This window comes from Anopheles coustani, assembly GCF_943734705.1.
Source record: "Anopheles coustani chromosome X unlocalized genomic scaffold, idAnoCousDA_361_x.2 X_unloc_10, whole genome shotgun sequence".
Lineage (NCBI taxonomy): Eukaryota > Metazoa > Arthropoda > Insecta > Diptera > Culicidae > Anopheles > Anopheles coustani.
In genome coordinates, this window is record NW_026525049.1 from 240,001 (window position 1) to 260,000 (window position 20,000).

General features: G+C 45.7%; 1 protein-coding gene across 1 annotated transcript in view; it reads left to right on the forward strand.

The window, feature by feature from the left end:
* Window positions 1–20,000, forward strand: part of LOC131269849 (helicase POLQ-like) — a 151,720-nt gene that overhangs the window by 27,270 nt on the left and 104,450 nt on the right. The gene's annotated exons all lie outside the window — the stretch shown is intronic.

Here is a 20,000-nt window from a genome sequence, read left to right on the forward strand (position 1 = left end):
GCCATCGGTGGTGTGGTGTGGTGAGGTGTGTGGAGTCGAGCATCGCGCGCCGTTGCCTTCTTCGGAGTGTTGTAGGTACGCAAGTGCTTGCAATGCAAAGAGGTTGGTGATGGAGTGACATTGCCTTCACCATGGAGTTGCGGGTACTTAGGTACTTGCAAGGAGATGGTGGTATGGTGGTGTTGCGTGTGTGGTGTTCGATTAGAAAGATATAATTTCTAAGTCCGGATTAGTGCTGTCAGTGGGGCCGCCGCTAACAGGTCCTGCACGGCCACCGTGGGGCTTGACTTGGCGCTATTCCGGACTTGGGGCGATCACGATGTCCCCGTGCGGGACTTAGAAGATGGAAGAACACAAGTACCCTTATCCCATGACTTGTGAGCGATTGGCATACGTTACCACATGAAGAGAAAAATTGGCTAAGTCCCGGATCCATATTATATGAAGAGAAAAATCGGCTAAGTCCCGGATCCATATTATATGAAGAGAAAAATCGGCTAAGTCCCGGATCCATATTATATGAAGAGAAATATCGGCTAAGTCCAGGATCCATATATAATAACCTAATAATCGGCTAAGTCCAGGATCCATATTATATGAAGAGAAAAATCGGCTAAGTCCAGGATCCATATATAATAACCTAATAATCGGCTAAGTCCAGGATCCATATATAATAACCTAATAACAGGCTAAGTCCAGGATCCATATTATATGAAGAGAAAAATCGGCTAAGTCCGAGATTGGGTCTGTCAGACATACACTTTCAAGATACCACACAAGCAAGCAAGATGGCCTAGTGATGGAACCATATAATATGAAGAGAAAAATCGGCTAAGTCCGAGATTGGGTCTGTCGGAAATACACTATCAAGTTACCACACAAGCAAGCAAGATGGCCTAATGATGGATCCATATGATATGAAGAGAAAAATCGGCTAAGTCCAGGATCCATATAATATGAAGAGAAAAATCGGCTAAGTCCCAGATTAGGTCTGTCAGAAATACACTTCCAAGTTACCACACAAGCAAGCAAGATGGCCTAGTGATGGATCCATATGATATGAAGAGAAAAATCGGCTAAGTCCAGGATCCATATAATATGAAGAGAAAAATCGGCTAAGTCCCAGATTGGGTCTGTCAGAAATACACTTCCAAGTTACCACACAAGCAAGCAAGATGGCCTAGTGATGGATCCATATGATATGAAGAGAAAAATCGGCTAAGTCCCAGATTGGGTCTGTCAGAAATACACTTCCAAGTTACCACACAAGCAAGCAAGATGGCCTAGTGATGGATCCATATGATATGAAGAGAAAAATCGGCTAAGTCCAGGATCCATATAATATGAAGAGAAAAATCGGCTAAGTCCCAGATTGGGTCTGTCAGAAATACACTTCCAAGTTACCACACAAGCAAGCAAGATGGCCTAGTGATGGATCCATATGATATGAAGAGAAAAATCGGCTAAGTCCCAGATTGGGTCTGTCAGACATACACTATCAAGTTACCACACAAGCAAGCAAGATGGCCTAGTGATGGATCCATATGATATGAAGAGAAAAATCGGCTAAGTCCCAGATTGGGTCTGTCAGAAATACACTTCCAAGTTACCACATGAGCAAGCAAGATGGCCTAGTGATGGATCCATATAATATGAAGAGAAAAATCGGCTAAGTCCCAGATTGGGTCTGTCAGAAATACACTTCCAAGTTACCACATGAGCAAGCAAGTTACCACATGAAGAGAAAGCCGGCAAAGTCTGGGAATGTTACCACATGAACTGGAAAATGGGCAAAAACCTACCTTCACAGGGAACGTGAATAAGTAAGGCTGTAGACATCGGATCGACAAGCCAAAGACTGATATGGAAAGGAAATGAGTAGTACTAGCTTTCCTGAGAGTTGCAGAGCTTAGACTGCATATGAACGAAAGTTATTAAGCGTCAAAGTCAGAGAAGTTACCCAAAGGAACACAAGTTCCAACTTAGAGCATGTATACCGCCTAGACGGTTAGAGGTACGGCCAGGCTGAGGAATAAGGAAATGTTGGCCAACATGTTCCCTAACTATCCCCCGAAGACCGCAAAGCAATCCAACATCAACCAAGAAAGTTATAGCCCGATCAAGGAAACACCTACTTTGCACCGATATTGCACCAAATACATGTACCAAGCACCTTCGGTTGCATACCTGCAGGGGTTTACCATAGTAGGCCATGGAAGACCGATATACCGAACATAATCACTTTCTATCTCCTCGGGTGTTTGAGATAGCGCTTTGCGGTACAAGAACGAAAGTTAGACTTTATCTTGGTGCATCTTTTTGCCCAAGATCACAAGACCCTATCTACCAAGGCAAGAAAGTTGTGTGGGGACAAAATGTCCAAAAGTGCCCAAAGTGGCACACTTGAACCATATATTCGAGAAAAACACAAGTGTGGGCCCGAGCTAGCAAGTTGAAATGTTCTGACCGTCAGTAGCCCTAGTTGAGGTGCACTTATCATTATATGAGGCCAACGTGCCAGCTAGTCTCTAAAGGGGCGATATGGGTGTTCCAAGGTTTGTACCCAATTGAGGAAAAAACAGGGTAAGGTACGGTGTACCGCGAATAACTCGGGCTATAGATGTCCGATCGATGAGTTTGGCATATGTATGGAAAGGTCTCGACGAGACCTAACTACCCTGAAAGTATGAAGGCAAAGACTTGAATGACCGGGAAGTTATTAAGTGCACAAGTGGTAAAGTTGCACCAAAGTCCATGTTACCCGAAGTGTTACATGAACACCCAATATTCGACCAAAACACAAGTTTAGAGACGAGCTAGCGAGCTACATTGTTCAGACCGTCAGTAGCCCGCATCAAGACACGCATTTCATTATATTGAGCCTAGCCGCTAGCTCGACTCGAAGTCGGTCATATGGTTGGTTGATGGTTTGGACCGACCACGTGGTGTACCAAGGTTATGTACCTTTCATGAATTAAAACTCTGGCTGTATGGCACTGAGCGACAAGCTAAGGTGTGATTTGGAATAGTCTTGAGTGGGACTATTTAGGAAAAATGCGAACAAAAAATCACAAAGTCCTTGGGCGAAGCTATTAGCGAAACATAGAGCAAATTGGTACAAAAAACTATGGAAATGGGACTTGAGTCAAAAATAACCGCAAGTTGGAGAAGAGATAGCAAGCTTGCGTAGAACAATTATATTTGGTGCATGGTATCACCAACAAAAAAGTATATGGGGCCAAGGTGCTGGCTGGCCTCCAAAGTGGAGATATGGGCGATCCAAAGTTTGTACCCAAGTACGAACAAGTATGGAAAAAACAGGGTAAGGTACCAAGTACCATTAATAACTTCGGCTGTAGATGGCCGAGCGAGGCAAACGGCTCACCGTTGGAAAGGTCTTGGGGAGACCTATCTACCCTGAAAGTTTCATGAGGCTGAGTTGAAAGACCACGGAGATATTAGGTGATGATGGTCCAATTCGGGGACCAAGTCGCAGGAAATGGCGCTTGACCAAAATCACCCTTGGAAGGTGAATACCGGCTTACCGGTAAGAGATAGCGACTTGGCGTAGAATATTCATAAGTTGGGCGTGTAGAGACGCAACTTTTATTATATGGGGCCAACCCGGTCAGGGTGCTCCAAGTCGGTCGTTTGGTTGGTTTATGGTTTGGGCCGACCACGTGGTTTGCCAAGTTGAGGTACCTTTCATGAATTATAACTTGGTCAGTTTGCCACCGAGCGACAAGCTGCGGTGTGTTTTGGAATGGTCTTGAGTGGGACTATCAAGGAAAAATACCAATCGAAAATCAGCTTGTCCATGGCCGAAGCTATTAGTGAAACATATAGCAAAATGGGTCCAAAAACGAATGAAATGGGAATTGGACCAAGAATAACGGCAAGTTGGAGAAGAGATAGCAAGTTGGCGTAGAACAACTATATTTGGTGCATGGCATGACCAACAAAAAAGTATATGGGGCCAAGGTGCTAGCTGGCCTCCAAAGTGGAGATATGGGCGATCCAAAGTTTGTACCCAAGTACGAACAAGTATGGAAAAAACAGGGTAAGGTACCAAGTACCATTAATAACTTCGGCTGTATATGGCCGAGCGAGGCAAACTGCTCACCGTTGGAAAGGTCTCGGGGAGACCTATCTACCCTGAAAGTTTCATGAGGCTGAGTTGAAAGACCACGGAGATATTAGGTGATGATGGTCGTATTCGGGGACCAAGTCGCAGGAAATGGCACTTGACCAAAATCCCCCTTGGAAGGTGAATACCGGCTTACCGGTAAGAGATAGCGACTTGGCGTAGAATATTCATAAGTTGGGCGTGTAGAGACGCAACTTTCATTATATGGGGCCAACCCGGTCAGGGTGCTCCAAGTCGGTCGTTTGGTCGGTATATGGTTTGGGCCGACCACATGGTGTACCAAGTTGAGGTATCTTTCATGAATTATAACTCGGTCAGTTTGCCACCGAGCGACAAGTTGCGGTGTGTTTTGGAATGGTCTTGAGTGGGACTATCAAGCAAAAATACAAACAGAATATCAGCTTGTCCATGGCCGAAGCTATTAGTGAAACATATAGCAAAATGGGTCCGAAAACGAATGAAATGGGACTTGGACCAAGAATAACGGCAAGTTAGAGAAGAGATAGCAAGTTGGCGTAGAACAATTATATTTAGTGCATGGTATGACCAAGAAAAAAGTATATGGGGCAAAGGTGCTGGCTGGCCTCCAAAGTGGAGATATGGGCGATACAAAGTTTGTACCCAAGTATGGCAAAAACTGGTAGAGGTACCTTTCATGAATTACTGCTCAGGCTGTATGGCACTTAGCGGGACGCTTGGCTCTGGTATGGAATAGTCTTGAGTGGGACTATCAAGGAAAAATACGAACAAAAAATCACCATGTCCACGGACGAAGGTATTAGCGAAACTTAGAGCGAAATTGCGACCAAGTCGCTGGAAATGGCCCTTGGACCAAGTATACCGTCAAGGCGGTACGAGATAGCGAGTTGACGTAGAACATTTATAAGTTTGCCTACACGAGACGAAAGTTTAGTTATGTGGGGCCAACCCGCTCAGGTTTGTCGAAGTCGGTCATATGGCTGATCGAAATTTTCGACCAAGTACTGAGAAAACAGGGTAAGGTACAGTGTACCTCGAATAACTTCGGCTGTAGATGTCCGAGCGAAGCAAACGGCATAGCGTTGGAAAGGTCTTGAGGTGCTCTAGGCACCCTGAAAGTATGAGAAAGCTATCTGGAAAACTCGTGGAGATATTAGACAAACATAGGGCCCAAAAGATACCAAGTCGCAGGAAATGGGCCCTCCTTGAACACCCTAAAATCCCAATTACGGCTAAGTTGCAGGCCAGCTAGCGAAGTGAAATGTTCTAGGCATAACTAGAACACGTTAAGGCGCAACTTTATGAATCAGAACTTTTTTCGATATCTGGTCCCCAAAGGGGGGATATGGGCGATCCAAGGATTTTTCCAAGTTTCGGTACTTTTTACGGTATCGCTCATAGCTCCGGCTGTATGCAAGCAAATGACAATCTAAGACATGATTTGGAAAGGTAATGAGTAGTACTAACTTACGTTAGAACACAGCGAAGCGCTATCGGTTCATGGCAAGGCCGATAGAAGCAGTCAAAGATGAAAAATGTTGACAAAATGAACAAAAATTACCTTGGTACGCGAATAGCGGCCAGGGATGAAGAGGTACGAAGGTGGTGTAGAACAATTATAATTAGGGCTTGGTACGCTCTAAAAGTTTGCCGAAGACCGCAAAGCGCTCAGACCCATAGAAAGTGGCCATTTGGGCCGAACAGTGCGTGCAAAGAGGTGAAAATGCAAAAATTGCACTTTGGGGGGCGATTTGCGGGGGGAAGGAGGGGTCGGAGGGCAAAATGTCCCTTGACCAAAAAGTCTTATCTCGTCGAGATCTACAACATTGCCGAAGACCGCAAAACGCTAGCTCGCAATCGAAAAATCGAGAATTTGAAAATTTTCTAAGTCTTGGGCTCCCTAAGGAAAAGTTTCAAAAATCACGTTTGTCCCCAATTTTGAAGGGGAAGGAGTCGGTTTCGGGGCATGGTGTCTTCGGCAAAAAGTCTTATCTTTTTGCGTACTTTCGACTAGTTCAATAAAAATTTTTGACCCAAAAATTGTTCGGCGGACCCCTAGGTCGAAAAACCCGAAAAAAGTCGAAAAAAGTCGAAAATGTCGAAAAATGAGAAAACCTCATATTCGGACTCTACACGAGCCCCAGATATTGAAAAGTGAAATCCGCGGTCGATTTGGAACAAAAAATTGACCTAGGCAAAGTTGTATGGAGGTAGGGACCCCTGAGAAAAAAGTTTGGTCCCGAGGCTCCTTGGACCACCAAGTCCCTAGGTCGGACCAAAATCGGAAAAAATCCGACCAAAGTCGAAAGTGTCGAAAATTTTAAAAAACCCCTTTTGGGGCCCTATGGCCTCCCTAGATAATGAAAAGTGAGGTCCGCGGCCGATCCGGAAGAAAAACTTGACCTAGGCAAACTTGTATGACGGTGGGGACCCAAAAAAATTTCGATGAGTGTAGTTTAGACAGGCCGGAAAATGTATCGGTGGTCCGTATCAAGGGACGTCTTTTAGTTCCATGGGGTGGTGGTCGTCGAACAAAGTCGCCTAGGTCGACCACCAGAAAGACCAGTCGTGTTGTAATGGATGTTTTGGCCACTTTGCTAGGGAAACCTAGTAGGTCGAAGCAAATTTGGGGTTCGAGATGAGTTGGTGAAAGTTGGTCCAACCTAGGTGTGCTTAGTGGAGGTTGACCATGAAAGTAGAGCATGATGGGAATGACCATAACTTTGGTTCTAGATGTCGGATCGGTACACTTTTGGCAGTTTTGGAAAGGTGAAGGCCTGCTCTAGCTATGTTTCCTACCAAGCTGAGCGCCTACTAGTGACCCGGAGGAGGTATTAAGGGTCAAAGGCAAAAAGGGGTACCCTAAAGTGCGTGTGACCAAGAAAATGGGAAAAACGGTATCGCCTATAGCTCAGGCTGTATGGCGCGGATCGGAAAGCTTGGATATGCGTTGGAAAGGTCTTGACGAGCGCTAGCTATGTGTCCTACCAAGCGAAGCGCTAGGTGTTGAGCAAGTCGGTCATATTAGAGGGCAAAGGTGAAAAATGGTGGTTTAGAGGCGAAAATTCACCTTATGATCGAAAATAGCGGGCGAACGATAAGAGCTACGAACACGGCGTAGAACAATCATAAGTACGTTACCACAAGACCTAACTTTGGCCAATATAGAGCGAGAAGATCGGAGGTACCCATCAGGGTGATATGGCTGGTTCAAAGTTGGACCAAAACGAGACTTGAGAAATGGATTGAAACACGGTATCGCGAATAACTCAGGCTGTATGGAACGGATCGACAAGCTAAGATCAGTGTTGGAAAGGTCGAACCGAGCGCTAACTATAATCCCAAACAACCGAAGCGCTAAGTGTTGAGCAAAACTGAGTTATTAAGCGACAAAGTGGAAAAATAATACCAAAATGGCCAAAAATCACACAAGACCAAGAATACCGAGCAAGCGGTAAGAGATAGCGGGTTGACGTAGAATACTTATAAGTTTGCCTCTACGAGACATAAAAGTCGTCCATAGAAAGCGAGAAGATCGGACCACTCTGGAAGGGTGATACGAGTGGTCAAAAATTGGCAAAAATGAAACATGGCTAAAATGGATTTGACTTGTGCACCGTATAGCTCCGGCTGTATGGCATGGATTGTTAAGCTAGGATATGTTTTGGAAAGGTAACACCCAGCGCTAGATACGACTAGAAGAAAGCAAAGCGCTAACTAGCATTATTTGGAAGTTATTAAGTGTCAAAGTCGAAAAATGTTACCAAAATTGAAACTCGAGTACATTGGGCCAAAAAGTACAAGTTGTGAAATTTGGACTTACGAGTAAAATACCGAGCAGGCGGTAAGAGATAGAGACTTGGTGTAGAACAATTATATGTTGGGCATGTTATAACCTATATTTGGCCCGAACATAGTGACGAGATCGGTGGTACCCAAAAGGGTGGTACAGGTGTTAGATGGTTTTCCCAGAGCATAAGCTCCACATGATATGGAAAACGGGAAACATCATAACTTCGGCTGTATGGCATGGAATGGAACGAACAAGGTATCGATGGAAAGAGAAAAGGTAGCGCTAACTATAATTCCTACCAAGCAAAGCGCTAGCATGTGACCGTTCGGGTGTTATTGTGAGTCAAAGTCAGAAATTGTTACCACGAGAGGCGAAAATCCGACTAAGTCCATGAATACCGGGCTGGCGGTAAGAGATACGGCTTGGCCGTAGAACATTTATAAGTTGGCCAATACAAGACCTAAGCTTCGTCCATAGACGACAAGAAGATCGAAGATACGTGAAGGTGAGATATGGGCGTCCCAAAGTGGGCCTTTGAAAAAGTGACAAACTTCCCTTATAACAGCATACACCAAATATCTCTGGCTCTATGGCACCGAATAAGAAGTTGAGGTCAGCGATAGAAAGGTGATAGTCAGCGCTAAATATCATACGAACAGAGTGAAGCGCTAAAGGGAAAGGATCTTGGTGATATAAGGTGACAAAGTCGAGAAAAGTTGCCTCAAAATCATGAAAAATGTGAAAAAATGGCTAAGTCCCGGGTGCCTTAAGGGCAGGTTGATCGAATGTACCGAGCTGGCGGTACGAGATAGAGACTTGGTGTAGAACAATTATATGTTTGGCATGGCAAGACCTACATTTGGTCAATACAAAGTGAGAAGATCAAAGAAACCCGTAAGGGTGATATTGGTGTCCAAAGGTAAAAAGCACTAAGTCTTGGGAAACTTATATGAAGAAAAAGGACCCTGATGGGTCATATGGTATTGATCGAAAAATCGGCTAAGTCCCAAAATGGGGATGTCAGAACTACACTCAAATGTTACCACACCAAGCAAGGCAAACTTATATGAAGGCAAGGACCCTGATGGGTCATATGGTATTTTACGAAAAATCGGCTAAGTCCCAAAATGGGGATGTCAGAACTACACTCAAATGTTACCACACCAAGCAAGGCAAACTTATATGAAGCAAAGGACCCTGATGGGTCATATGGTATTTTACGAAAAATCGGCTAAGTCCCAAAATGGGGATGTCAGAACTACACTCAAATGTTACCACACCAAGCAAGGCAAACTTATATGAAGCAAAGGACCCTGATGGGTCATATGGTATTTTACGAAAAATCGGCTAAGTCCCAAAATGGTGATGTCAGAACTACACTCAAATGTTACCACACCAAGCAAGGCAAACTTATATGAAGCAAAGGACCCTGATGGGTCATATGGTATTGATCGAAAAATCGGCTAAGTCCCAAAATGGGGATGTCAGAACTACACTCAAATGTTACCACACCAAGCAAGGCAAACTTATATGAAGCAAAGGACCCTGATGGGTCATATGGTATTGATTGAAAAATCGGCTAAGTCCCAAAATGGGGATGTCAGAACTACACTCAAATGTTACCACACCAAGCAAGGCAAACTTATATGAAGCAAAGGACCCATATGGGTCATATGGTATTTTACGAAAAATCGGCTAAGTCCCAAAATGATGATGTCAGAACTACACTCAAATGTTACCACACCAAGCAAGGCAAACTTATATGAAGGCAAGGACCCTGATGGGTCATATGGTATTTTACGAAAAATCGGCTAAGTCCCAAAATGGGGATGTCAGAACTACACTAAAAAGTTACCACACCAAGCAAGGCAAACTTATATGAAGCAAAGGACCCATATGGGTCATATGGTATTTTACGAAAAATCGGCTAAGTCCCAAAATGATGATGTCAGAACTACACTCAAATGTTACCATACCAAGCAAGGCAAACTTATATGAAGCAAAGGACCCTGATGGGTCATATGGTATTTTACGAAAAATCGGCTAAGTCCCAAAATGGGGATGTCAGAACTACACTAAAAAGTTACCACACCAAGCAAGGCAAAGTACCTAGGTGAACCCTAGGAAGAAACACGGACCAAGTCAGATGGCCTAAGTCAATAGAACAAGTGACCTAGGCAAAGTTGTATGGCGCTGAGGACCCTGAAAAATCTGGTTAGTGTAGTTTAGACAGGGGAGGTTTTTGGGTCGGCTGAACCTCCTTATTTTGGGTTTTGACCTCCTCAAGAAGCTACACCTAGGCAAACTGCCTAGGGTGAAAGTGCGAAGACCAATCGAATAGTAAGACAAGTTTTGACCGATCGCCCTAGGCAAGCTTGTATGAAGAAAGGGACCCTATGGGTCATATGGAAATACATGAAAAATCGGCTAAGTCCCAAAATTGGGATGTCTGAACTACACTAAAAAGTTACCACATCAAGCAAGGCAAACTACCTAGGTGAACCCTAGCAAGAAACACGGACCAAGTCAGATGGCCTAAGTCAAGAGTACAAGTGACCTAGGCAAAGTTGTATGGCGCTGAGGACCCTGAAAAATCGGGTTAGTGTAGTTCAGACAGGGGAGGTTTCTGGGTCGGCTGAACCTCCTTATTTCGGGTTTTGGCCTCCTCAAGAAGACAGACCTAGGCAAACTGCCTAGGGTGAAAGTGCGAAGACCAATCGAATAGTAAGACAAGTTTTGACCGATCGCCCTAGGCAAGCTTGTATGAAGAAAGGTACCCTATGGGTCATATGGAAATACATGAAAAATCGGCTAAGTCCCAAAATTGGGATGTCTGAACTACACTAAAAAGTTACCACATCAAGCAAGGCAAAGTACCTAGGTGAACCCTAGGAAGAAACACGGACCAAGTCAGATGGCCTAAGTCAAGAGTACAAGTGACCTAGGCAAAGTTGTATGGCGCTGAGGACCCTGAAAAATCGGGTTAGTGTAGTTCAGACAGGGGAGGTTTCTGGGTCGGCTGAACCTCCTTATTTCGGGTTTTGGCCTCCTCAAGAAGACAGACCTAGGCAAAGTGCCTAGGGTGAAAGTGCGAAGACCAATCGAATAGTAAGACAAGTTTTGACCGATCGCCCTAGGCAAGCTTGTATGAAGAAAGGGACCCTATGGGTCATATGGAAATATACGAAAAATCGGCTAAGTCCCGAAATTGGGATGTCTGAACTACACTAAAAAGTTACCACATCAAGCAAGGCAAAGTACCTAGGTGAACCCTAGGAAGAAACACGGACCAAGTCAGATGGCCTAAGTCAAGAGTACAAGTGACCTAGGCAAAGTTGTATGGCGCTAAGGACCATGAAAAATCGGGTTGGTGTAGTTAAGACAGGGGAGGTTTCAGGGTCGGCTGGACCTCCTTATTTCGGGTTTTGGCCTCCTCAAGAAGACAGACCTAGGCGAACTGCCTAGGGTGAAAGTGCGAAGACCAATCGAATAGTAAGACAAGTTTTGACCGATCGCCCTAGGCAAGCTTGTATGAAGAAAGGGACCCTATGGGTCATATGGAAATACATGAAAAATCGGCTAAGTCCCAAAATTAGGATGTCTGAACTACACTAAAAAGTTACCACATCAAGCAAGGCAAAGTACCTAGGTGAACCCTAGGAAGAAACACGGACCAAGTCGGATGGCCTAAGTCAAGAGTACAAGTGACCTAGGCAAAGTTATATGGCGCTGAGGACCCTGAAAAATCGGGTTAGTGTAGTTCAGACAGGGGAGGTTTCAGGGTCGGCCGAACCTCCTTATTTCGGGTTTTGGCCTCCTCAAGAAGACAGACCTAGGCGAACTGCCTAGGGTGAAAGTGCGAAGACCAATCGAATAGTAAGACAAGTTTTGACCGATCGCCCTAGGCAAGCTTGTATGAAGAAAGGGACCCTATGGGTCATATGGAAATATACGAAAAATCGGCTAAGTCCCAAAATTGGGATGTCAGAACTACACTATAAAGTTACCACATTAGCAAGGCAGACTTGTATGAAGAACGGGACCCTGGTGAAAGTAGCAAATATCCCAAACCGAACATGAATATTATACACACAAGAGTACGAACATAAAGGAACACGGACCAAGCGTACCGAGAGAATCGGTACTATAGAGCCCTCGTGGTTCTACACAAAGACTTTATGTTAGGGGTTCAAGCCCCATAGTACTCAAACGGTGACAGTAGCAAATATCCCAAAACGAACGTGAATCTTATTCACAAGAGTACGAACATAAAGGAACACGGACCAAGCGTACCGAGAGAATCGGTACTATAGAGCCCTCGTGGTTCTACACAAAGACTTTATGTTCGGGGTTCACACCCCAAATCGAACGTGGAATTTACTTTCTGATGGTCATGCGGTCGTCCAAAGGGGTCTAGTATCCTGGGATGACAAGCATCACGGGCACAGCTCGTATCAAAACAGTCGAAGAGGCCCGCGAAAGCTTGCTTTCCATGGCTATGCGATGCACAAATTGAGTTTACTCACCGTAGTATAAAACGAACGAACCGAACCTATCCGAGTAGGGATAATGGGCGCAGTAACATACTTCTGTGACCCAGCGAGAGTTGAACGAGGTGACATGAACTGTCAGTGGCTTATATCAGATGGGATACATACATGAGATTGCTTTCAAATCTACACTCGAAAACCTAACCAAGTAAAAGCGAACGTGGGGAGGATTCGAAACCGGTCACGAAATCTTAAGCTGGAAAGAGTCATCACTATGGATACATATTATGCGAAACCAATCAAGTGCTCATTACTGATCCAAAACCGAAGAGCACTAGTGAACACCTTAATCTCACCCTAGTTCACATCCAAGTGATCGACCACGTGTGTGAAGCAAAGACCAATCGAATTCCTGAATGAACCGAACACTATGAACAAATGGCCAAAAACGTTATAACTATCCAAACATACTACTATCTAGCGAAAGTCATCACGATGGAACCATACCATGATCTTTAACCTATAGCGCTCACCATATTCCTACCCAGAGTGCAAGTGAACAGATTGCTCACCCCTACCCAGTTCACAACCACGTGATCGACTAACATACCGAGGTTACCACAAGTCAAAGTTATACGTTTACAAGCGCAAGACCAATCGAAAACCCCGAAAGCAATCTCGACCCAAAATGTATTATCCGTGAGTGTAGTCGAGTCTCGTACTCGTCATCTGTAATCGTCGGATAGAATATCCAGTACACGGTTGTCTTTCCAAATGAAATCTACATACAGAACTCGCTCTTGGCAAATGGGTGGCATTGGCGCAATCAGGAGCGAGTTCCCGTCCGGGTGCCAAGTGATTGGCAAATGTCTGGGGGAAAGCAACCATATGTTGATTTGTCTGTTAGTGTACTGGGTGTTTGAGGTATGTAGTATCCACGCTTGGTTGGGTGTGTCAGAGGACCGTGAATGCGTTCGCAACCCCAATTGGGGTACATCGGGAATGATTTTGTGGAACCGATGTGCCCGGCACACACTAAGTTTTGTTGCAAGTTAATAGTGTGCCATGTCCGGGGGGGTTGTGATTAAACTCTGGTGAATTGCGTACTGTGGTGATTGGGGTATGAAAGCCCCGCAGTTGCAATGATCGGACGCGCCTAGCGTGTCCTTTAGTTGATGGTAGGGAAATGAAGGCCCTTGTCAGCTCACCTAAGTATTCATGGAAGTTTGGCATAAGGTCGCTGTGGTAGGGGTATGAAGGCCCCGTCAGCGCATGCACAATCGGGCGCACGTGCGCTTAGCGGAGTCGAATGCCGCTCAAGTGCCTGTCCGGTGCATCGGGTGTGTGTGTGATACGAGGGCAATGAGGTTCGCACGGGGGCTCGCCTCCCGTGTGCTACCGGACTTGACAACATATAGAACGTGGTGTTTGCTCCTCCGGGTGCAATGGGACAATGAACATTCGAACGCAAAGTCGGAATTCTGGTTGATCCTACCAGTAATATACGCTCGTCTCAAAGGTTAAGCCATGCATGTCTAAGTACAAACAGATTTAATGTGAAACCGCATAAGGCTCAGTATAACAGCTATAATTTACGAGATCATCAACCTAGTTACTTGGATAACTGTGGAAAATCTAGAGCTAATACATGCAACATGCCAGGACCCTCGCGGGAACTGGTGCACTTATTAGTCAAACCAATCGCGGGTTCTCCGTGTCATTGAGTTGAAGTCTGGATAATGATGCTGATCGTATGGTCTCGCACCGACGACAGATCTCGCAAATATCTGCCCTATCAACTATGGATGGTAGTATAGAGGACTACCATGGTTGCAACGGGTAACGGGGAATCAGGGTTCGATTCCGGAGAGGGAGCCTGAGAAATGGCTACCACATCCAAGGAAGGCAGCAGGCGCGTAAATTACCCAATCCCGGGACGGGGAGGTAGTGACGAGAAATAACAATATGAAACTCTTTAATGATGTTTCATAATTGGAATGAGTAGAGCATAAATCCTTCTACGAGGATCAAGTGGAGGGCAAGTCTGGTGCCAGCAGCCGCGGTAATTCCAGCTCCACTAGCGTATATTAAAATTGTTGCGGTTAAAACGTTCGAAGTTGATACTTGTCCAACACAGTCCGGCTCCGCCGACCCGGTCAACCCGTGGTCGGTGGGCCAAGTCGGAATCTGGTTGCGACTCAATGGTGTGGTAGGGCACCAAGTCTGTGTCATGGTGTGCCCTTCAACGGGTGCAAGTGTAACATAGAGCTCGACCGCTCACGTTTACCTTGAACAAATTAGAGTGCTTAAAGCAGGGTGCCCAAACGCCCTAGAATAATCTTGCATGGAATAATGGAATACGACCTTGGTCTAATCTTTCATTGGTTTGTACTCAGACCGGAGGTAATGATTAACAGAAGTAGTTGGGGACACTAGTATTACGGCGCGAGAGGTGAAATTCGTAGACCGTCGTAAGACTAACTAAAGCGAAGGCATTTGTCAAGGATGCTTTCTTTAATCAAGAACGAAAGTTAGAGGATCGAAGGCGATTAGATACCGCCCTAGTTCTAACCGTAAACGATGCCAACTAGCAATTGGGAGACGCTACAACCAGGTGCTCTCAGTAGCTTCCGGGAAACCAAAGTCAGGTTCCGGGGGAAGTATGGTTGCAAAGTTGAAACTTAAAGGAATTGACGGAAGGGCACCACAATGAAATGGAGCTTGCGGTTCAATTTGACTCAACACGGGAAAACTTACCAGGTCCGAACTTATGGAGGTGAGACAGATTAATAGCTCTTTCTCAAATTTAAGGGTAGTGGTGCATGGCCGTTCTTAGTTCGTGGATTGATTTGTCTGGTTAATTCCGATAACGAACGTGACTCACATATGCTAACTAGAACGCAGTCAGCGTTAATGCGTCGATGCCGATTGGAACGGGTTAGGACCTTTCGGTGGAGTATGACCTGACACCTTCGCTGTTCGTGTGCGCAAGTGCACTTACGGTACGCTGCTTAGCAGGACAATTTGTGTTTAGCAAAATGAGATCGAGCGATAACAGGTCCGTGATGCCCTTAGATGTTCTGGGCTACACGCGTGCTACAATGTGGGTAGCAGCGTGTCTCCTATTCCGAGAGGAACGGGAAATCACTCAAATACTCACTTAGTAGGGATTATGGATTGCAATGGTCCATATGAACTCGGAACTTCTAGTAAGTGCTGGTCATCAGCCAGCGTTGAATACGTCCCTGCCCTTTGTACACACCGCCCGTCGCTACTACCGATGGATTATTTAGTGAGGTCTTTGGAGATGATCGTTCGCTGGATCCTCGTGAACCGCGTCTGCTTTATCGAAGTTGACCGAACTTGATGATTTAGAGGAAGTAAAAGTCGTAACAAGGTTTCCGTAGGTGAACCTGCGGAAGGATCATTAGTGGCCAAGTGATCCTTCCAGAAGTCCGAACCTGCGGGTTGAGACTTCGGCACAAGTTGCCATATGATAATTGACGAAACACTATAGAAGTCCGAACCTGCGGGTTGAGACTTCGGCACAAGTTGCCATATGATAATTGACGAAACACTATAGAAGTCCGAACCTGCGGGTTGAGACTTAGGCACAAGTTGCCTTATACATGACTTCGAACAAATACACAAGTCCGAACCTGCGGGTTGAGACTTAGGCACAAGTTGCCTTATATATAACTTCGAACAAATACACAAGTCCGAACCTGCGGGTTGAGACTTAGGCACAAGTTGCCTTATACATGACTTCGAACAAATACACAAGTCCGAACCTGCGGGTTGAGACTTAGGCACAAGTTGCCATATGAAAGTTGACGAAACACTAACAAGTCCGAACCTGCGGGTTGAGACTTAGGCACACGTTGCCTTATACATGACTTCGAACAAATACACAAGTCCGAACCTGCGGGTTGAGACTTAGGCACAAGTTGCCTTATACATACATTGGCCAAATAAACAGAAGTCCGAACCTGCGGGTTGAGACTTAGGCACAAGTTGCCATATTATATTCGATCAAACACTAAGTAGTCCGAACCTGCGGGTTGAGACTCAAGACCGTAACAAGATGTCACTATACAAGTCCGAACCTAAGGGTTGAGACTTAATGCGATCTAGATACCAAGTTGACATCCAATACCTGTTGAGCAAAACCAAAGATTCCCTGTTCTCGAATGATTACACTATATAACAGGGAATCTTGAAGAAATCAAGCAAGCGTGAAACAAAGTCATCACTTGGGCATGCTCGATAGCCAACCACATGACCTTAACCTAAGAGAGCATGCAAACCACATGATACCTATAAACGATTAACCCGCCCTAGTTCAATCGTTCACCAAGTGATGACTTCAGTATGGCTAAGAGAAAAACTTTTAAATGGGAAAAACTCTAAGTCCGAACCTCCGGGTTGAGACTTCCGCGTCGGAGGTGGGCGCACCTCCTATCCGAAAGATGATGAATCAGGGGTGTTCGGTCAGCAATGGTCGGATGCCCCGTCGTAGTCCAACTATGACAATCAAAGTCAAGACCTCCGGGTTGAGACTTTCCGCGAGTACAAGCATAAAGGAACACGGACCAAGCCGTACCGAGAGAATCGGTACTAGAGCCCTCGTGGTTCTACATTGAGAGAGCCCTCGTGGTTCTCATTAGGGGCTTTATGCAAGTCGTACTCAATACTGTGGTGTGAAGTATAAAGTATAGTCTTCGCCTGGTCCACGCTGCTTCGGCGGTCCTGGGTAAGATAGTTCATTCTAGCTTGCCCTATAGTGGAATGAGGACACTTAATGCTTCGTCTTTTAGCGGCGGCTAGACTCCTCCTCACGGGGAACGAGTTGACGCGCACAGCGGCGGCTTACGCACTATGGCAATCATGGATGCCTGAAGATTCCGTGAAGTTCTCCCCTGGTCCACGCTGCCTCGGCAGTCCTGGGTAAAATGGAATATTTCCAGCTTGCCCTATAGTGGAAGAGGACTATCCAACAATACAAAGTCAAGACCTCCGGGTTGAGACTTTCCGCGTCGGTGGTGTCGCGCACCGCCTATCCGAAAGATGGTGTAACAGGGGTGTTCGATCAGCAATGGTCGGATGCCCCGTCATAGTCCAACTATGACAACCAAAGTCAAGACCTCCGGGTTGAGACTTTCCGCGTCCGGAGGTACGCGTACCGCCTACCCGAAAGATGGTGTGCTTCTGGGGTATTCGATGAGTCGGATACCCCGTCGTAGTCCAACTATGACAATCAAAGTCAAGACCTCCGGGTTGAGACTTCCGCGTCCGGAGGTACGCGTACCGCCTACCCGAAAGATGGTGTGCTTCTGGGGTATTCGATGAGTCGGATACCCCGTCGTAGTCCAACTATGACAATCAAAGTCAAGACCTCCGGGTTGAGACTTCCGCGTCCGGAGGTACGCGTACCGCCTACCCGAAAGATGGTGAATCAGGGGTGTTCGATCAGCAATGGTCGGATGCCCCGTCGTAGTCCAACTATGACAATCAAAGTCAAGACCTCCGGGTTGAGACTTTCTGCGAGTACAAGCATAAAGGAACACGGACCAAGCCGTACCGAGAGAATCGGTACTAGAGCCCTCGTGGTTCTACATTGAGAGAGCCCTCGTGGTTCTCATTAGGGGCTTTATGCAAGACGTACTCAATACTGTGGTGTGAAGTATAAAGTATAGAGTCCTCCCCTGGTCCACGCTGCTCCGGCGGTCCTGGGTAAGATAGTTCATTCTAGCTTGCCCTATGTGGAAGAGGACTCAATACCCTACCTGTTGAGCTTGAAACAAAGTCATCACTTGGGCATGCTCATAAAGCCATACACAATTACATTATATTCGAATGAGCATGCAAGCGACCCTATATAGACCGAACCAAAACGATAGATACCGCCGTAGTTCACCCCCACCAAGTGATGACTTCAGTATGGCTAGTGTGTGAAGTATAAAGTATAGTCCTCCCCTGGTCCACACTGCTTCGGCGGTCCTGGGTAAGATAGTTAGTTCTAGCTTGCCCTATGTGGAAGAGGACACCATACTTAATACTGTGGTGTAATGAACAAAGTATAGTCCTCCACTGGTCCACGCTGCTTTGCAGTCCTGGGTAAGATAGTTAGTTCTAGCTTGCCCTATGTGGAAGAGGGCATACAAGACAAAGTATAGTCCTCCCCTGGTCCACACTGCTTCGGCGGTCCTGGGTAAGATAGTTAGTTCTAGCTTGCCCTATGTGGAAGAGGACTCAATACCCTACCTGTTGAGCTTGAAACAAAGTCATCACTTGGGCATGCTCTATAGCCAATCACATGACATTAACCTAAGAGAGCATGCAGCGTATTATCCCAATGCAAAGTAAACGATAGACTCGCCCTAGTTCAGTGCTTCAACCAAGTGATGACTTCAATTTGGCTAGTGTGTGAAGTATAAAGTATAGTCCTCCCCTGGTCCACACTGCTTCGGCGGTCCTGGGTAAGATAGTTAATTCTAGCTTGCCCTATGTGGAAGAGGACACCATACTTAATACTGTGGTGTAATGAACAAAGTATAGTCCTCCACTGGTCCACGCTGCTCCGGCGGTCCTGGGTAAGATAGTTCATTCTAGCTTGCCCTATGTGGAAGAGGGCATACAAGACAAAGTATAGTTCTCCCCTGGTCCACGCTGCTTCGGCGGTCCTGGAAAAGATAGTTAATTCTAGCTTGCCCTATGTGGAAGAGAGCATACATGAACCAAGAACGAAGGTTATGATCGAGGAATGATTCGACAACTAACCGATGGTATGAAATGTGAAGAATTCAAGCAAGCACACAATCAAGTCATCACTTGGGCATGCTCGATAGCCAACCCTATGACATTAACCTAGTAGAGCATGCGAAAACCAATATATATGTAAACGATGCCCCTCCCTAGTTCAGCGCTTCAACCAAGTGATGACTTCAGAATGGCTAAATCAAATCGGTTCAAAACATACCATCGGTACCCTATTGAAACACACAAGTCGATATCAAACCTCATGATTGTGTAGTCCTCCACTGGTCCACACTGCTCCGGCGGTCCTGGGTAAGATAGTTCATTCTAGCTTGCCCTATGTGGAAGAGGGCACATTACTCAATACTGTGGTGTTATGAACAAAGTATAGTCCTCCACTGGTCCACGCTGCTTCGGCGGTCCTGGGTAAGATAGTTAGTTCTAGCTTGCCCTATGTGGAAGAGGGCATACAAGACAAAGTATAGTTCTCCCCTGGTCCACGCTGCTTCGGCGGTCCTGGGTAAGATAGTTAATTCTAGCTTGCCCTATGTGGAAGAGAGCATACATGAACCAAGAACGAAGGTTATGATCGAGGAATGATTCGACAACTAACCGATGGTATGAAATGTGAAGAATTCAAGCAAGCACACAATCAAGTCATCACTTGGGCATGCTCGATAGCCAACCTCATGACATTAACCTAGTAGAGCATGCGAAAACCAATATATATGTAAACGATGCCTCCCTAGTTCAGCGCTTCAACCAAGTGATGACTTCAGAATGGCTAAATCAAATCGGTTCAAACCATACCATCGGTATCCTATTGAAACACACA